The sequence below is a fragment of the Rutilus rutilus genome (assembly GCF_951802725.1).
Source record: "Rutilus rutilus genome assembly, chromosome: 24".
In the NCBI taxonomy this organism is placed as follows: Eukaryota; Metazoa; Chordata; class Actinopteri; order Cypriniformes; family Leuciscidae; genus Rutilus; species Rutilus rutilus.
This window is the reverse complement of record NC_140228.1, coordinates 27,835,159-27,840,472: the sequence shown is the minus strand read 5'-3', so window position 1 is coordinate 27,840,472 and position 5,314 is coordinate 27,835,159.

The window sequence follows — 5,314 nt, the reverse complement described above, 5'->3', positions numbered from 1 at the left end:
TCAAATTAAAAGTCAACGTGAAATCGGATTTGGCCGTGTTCTTATTTTGAGCGATTCATTGGTCACACGTAAAAAAAAAAAAAAATGATTTGATGAATTACGCAAAACAACAGTGTTCTGAATACTAAAATCCAGGAAACATGATTGTGAGTGTATGAAAGCCCATTTCTGACACATAAGGGGAAAAACATTATACTTTGGTATATCATAATGATCAAAAAAGTTATAATTATGAGATAAAAAGTCAGAATTATTGCATATTTTTTGTCATTTATGAGATAAAAAAAAGATGGAATAGCACTCAAAATTAGGATATACTAAGTTACAATTATTCATTTGAATTTTTAAAATAATAATTGTCAATTTTTATGTCACATTTAATTATTTTTGTCATAATTATGCCATAACTATGATTTTTAAGTCATAATGAAGATTTACCAAAGCATGATTTTTATCCTAATATGACAATGGGCTTAGTGTGATTTTATACAACATGACTTCAAGATCTGTAGAAAAACATACTGGTAATTTTTCTTCCAGGTCATCTGTTAAGTTTACCGACATTTCCTTTAACCTCAAAACACAATACAAAATAATGCGTAATTCAAAATACTGGAAACACCTGTGAAAAAATCAGTACGGATATTTCCTCCATATAATCATGGTACACTGGGCCCTGCTTTTACTTTTCAATAGTTTCGCCACTTACGTTTGTTGGTCCACCAACAAAAACAATTCCAAACGAAGTCAACCGTGTTGAATCTCTGAGCGACACACAGTAGAGGAGTTTCGTTCCTGAATGAATAAGTGTCATTGAATGAATCGGTGAATGATTCAACTACTCACTCATATAGACGGTCGCTCCATCCTAATTCACCTACTTATACTATGCCCTAAAAGTATGAACTGTTTTTGTGAGGAAAAATACAAGCCTCTTCTCCATTGACATCCATTAAAAAACGTCCTCTGGTCTCCTTCCCTCTGCACTTCGGATTCTAACCGGAAAAAGTAGACCAACAAAACTTCATAGTATGATTTGGGACAACTCAAATACTAGTATACTTTAGGATGGATAGAATGCGAATTGGGACGCACAAGGTCACTTGTTTCTTTCCTGAATGAATCAGTGTTTTTGAGCAATTCAATGACTCACAAAGACGGTCACTTGTCGCCACCTACAGGCATAAAGATGTAAACTTTCATTAAAATTTCCCCACCATCAATGCAATCTCTTCCAATCCCTTCCACTGGCGTGACTTTAGCAATCTCAATTCAATCTGGCAGGAGTTTTTGTAATTGACCGTTCGCAAAGACCCGCCCTCCTTAGTTACTTTTGCTATGTCCGACAAAACATGGCGCTCTCATTATAAAACGTTATATATTTATTGAGTTGGCTGGTTTGTGCGTTTTATTTATCAGGCTTGAGAAATGTTACATCATTTCCGGTAAGGGAGCATAGTAAGCATCGGATTTAGCGATTGAGACAGCCTTTATAATGGCCGAGTCCCTGATCAGTGCCCTGAATGCTGAACTATGGGGAAACTGATTTAGATGCAGTGAAAAATACATGAAGGAGCAAAGAGGACACAGACAACGCGCCAACAGACAAGTCAAAATCAAAATGTGGGTGGAACAACAATGAAACCTTATTGATTTTGTCTGCATCATAGGTTAGAATGGTTGAGTTGCATCTTTCCATTTTAGAGGCATAGGTGTGTGGAAAACTGCTATTCTGAGTCTATTCAATCAAATATTGGAATAAAGTTTGAAAGCTGATCTCCATCAGTAATTCAGGGGAGCGTTTGACCGTCAGTCCAGTGAACGCTGCAGATTTCTGTCCTCAGGCCACTGAGGGTGCGAGTGCATCCTGGGAGTTTTCCAGGAGTGGCACAGTGTGATTAATAATGGGTGTCACCCGGGAGCTCCTTCCCATCTGAATAACCTCTCGGTTTAATGCGCCCTCCCCGTCGCCCGCGGCTGGTGCTTTAATGACATTATTAACCCTTTCCACCTGCATCAGACATTCTTACTTACTCCTCGGGACACAAGCTTGATATATGACACAATATGGCTCTGATAGAAACCATAATGCCACAATAGGAGCACATGCAGAAGGCAATGCCTCTCAGCGGGTGAGTTACGGAGCCCTTAAAGGAATATGGTGATTGAAAAAAAAAAAATAGATGGGAGGAAAAATAATATTTCAATGTTTTAGCATTCGCTCACAAATGTTTTCGTCCATCCGAGAACTCAAAAACCTACTGATTTCTTTGCAAGCGCACACAAAGTTTCTTGGAGGAACGCAAAGCTTTTGTGAGAGAACGTGAAAGCACTGAAATATATTTTTTCCTCCCATCCCATATTTTTCCACCACCATATTCCTTTAAGGGCTCCGAACTGCAAAAACTTGATAGAAAGTAACAATTCTAAATGCAACTAACTAAATAATTGTATAAAGTTAGGATAGCAATTTGAATTGGCATATCAACTTGATCAGTGGGGAGAAATCATTTACCCAATCTTGCCATTTTGGCACAAATTCATCCATCACTGATTACAAAAAAAAAAAAAATTGGTGTAGGATTTCATTTTAAACAATTTGCACTCTGAAACTGCACAAATAACTTATTTCACAAACAATTACAAAGAAATGGCAAGCAACACGTTAGATTAAGCATGCAATTTCCAGTATTCCAATAATCTTTATTTTATTTAGAAATATATGTCATTACATTTTTCTTTGATTGGTCCGTCTACTCCTTATACTGTCTCTGTGTCTCTGACCTTATAAGGTCACAAGGTTATTTATTAACATATGCCCATCTTGTAAAACCATAGGGAGGACATAAATTGCTTGCATAGGACACACTCATAAAAGTCATGACAGATGCAAGTCTATGAGGATGAAATCTGCTGTGTGGGATATGATGCGTATGATTTGCGATATATGATTTCAAACATTTCATACTACTGGTCAAAGCAATGAAAATGTGACTTTAGCATCAGAATAAACTCTTTAAAAACATCACAGATGTCAAAAGGCAAGTGCCAGAATCTAATCATGTTAGTTCATCCATAACTTTTTACTATGCAAACTGTATTTTTTCCTTGTTTGACCGCTTAATGGCTTCACGCTCATTTCATTATTTTTACGACGAGAAGACTTAAGAAGACTGTGTGATCCTGAGGAAGAGAAAATTGCATTTCCTTTGCAAGAAAATTGGCTGTAAAGACCTCCGACATAAATTCCCAGCTGAGCTGATGCACTTTGCCTGAGAGGAAACAATAAAAAGGGATTCAAAATGTATCATATCAGATTTCTATGTATTTGTGCACATCTTTGAGTTGTAATAAATGGCAATGCATAAACACCTGAAATTTCATCCAACTTTTTTTTTCTTGGTTCCATGAGGTTCTTCAGTGATAAATGGAAACAGACAGATATGAAAAATGAGCATTCGGTAACTCTTAGATAAGAGACTCCCGGATCCAACTCGCGATCCAAGCAACACCAGCACAGACAATAAAAATGACTTGGAAAAATGTGCTGGTAAAACAAATGGTAAAAGGTAAAATCACAAGATTCACTTTGAAATCTGGACTCTCAAAACTGAGGCTTTAAATCACACATGTCCGTTTGAGCAGGAGTCAAGGGCCGAAACAAATTTTGATCTATTTTTAGAAATGCATTGATCTTCCATGTAGAATCTGATCCAAGTGTTGAGCCCAGCGCTGATACTCCTCCACTTACAATTTCAAAAAATCTCCACAAAAGCTCAATGCAATTGTTGCTCTGACCCCTGGCTTATAATAGATGGCTTTTTCTTTTCTTTTAATTCCTCTTGATTGATCCTGTCCATTTCCATGGTGTTTGCCAGCCTCTGGTGAGAGTATTGATCTGTCGAGAATATCCTAGAATTTCTCTAAATCAAGTTGTTCTTTCTCAGAGAAACAGGAATATCAGGTTCAATTTCACATTCTCTCCAAACTGGTAAAAGGCTTAACTTTAACCTTCACATCACATCGCTGAGAAAATAACTGCTTTGTGTGGTTTTCACGGATCTAGTCGGATTTCTCTTGGAAACACATCATAGTACAACCATTTTTAGTTTCATTTGTACAATTTTTGTATGAAAGGAATGAAAACATATATTCAGCAAGGACACAACATTTTCAACATTGATAATAATCAAATCATCATATAAGAATGATTTCTGAAGGATCATGTGACACTGAAGACTGGAGTAATGATGCTGAACATTCAGCTTTGATCACAGGAAGAAATTACACATTAAAATATATTCACATAGAAAACTAGTTTTAAAGTGTAATAATTAGTCCTGTCAAATCGCATCTAACATAAGAGTTTGTGTATATACAAATGTACACACACATATATATATATATATATATATATATATATATATATATATGTGTGTGTGTATGTATATGTACTGTATATGTGTGTGCACACCGGTATATGTATATATACACACATATTATACACTCACCTAAAGGATTATTAGGAACACCATACTAATACTGTGTTTGACCCCCTTTCGCCTTCAGAACTGCCTTAATTCTACGTGGCATTGATTCAACAAGGTGCTGAAAGCATTCTTTAGAAATGTTGGCCCATATTGATAGGATAGCATCTTGCAGTTGATGGAGATTTGTGGGATGCACATCCAGGGCACGAAGCTCCCGTTCCACCACATCCCAAAGATGCTCTATTGGGTTGAGATCTGGTGACTGTGGGGGCCATTTTAGTACAGTGAACTCATTGTCATGTTCAAGAAACCAATTTGAAATGATTCGAGCTTTGTGACATGGTGCATTATCCTGCTGGAAGTAGGCATCAGAGGATGGGTACATGGTGGTCATAAAGGGATGGACATGGTCAGAAACAATGCTCAGGTAGGCCGTGGCATTTAAACGATGCCCAATTGGCACTAAGGGGCCTAAAGTGTGCCAAGAAAACATCCCCCACACCATTACACCACCACCACCAGCCTGCACAGTGCACACTACTCAGACCGGCCCGTCTGGCACCAACAGCCATGCCACGCTCAAAATTGCTTAAATCACCTTTCTTTCCCATTCTGACATTCAGTTTGGAGTTCAGGAGATTGTCTTGACCAGGACCACACCCCTAAATGCATTGAAGCATCTGCCATGTGATTGGTTGATTAGATAATTGCATTAATGCATTATATATATATATATATATATATATATATTTACAAACTTTTATGTTAGATCATGCGATTAATCTCGATTAATCGATTTGACAACACTAGCAATAATATTTCGA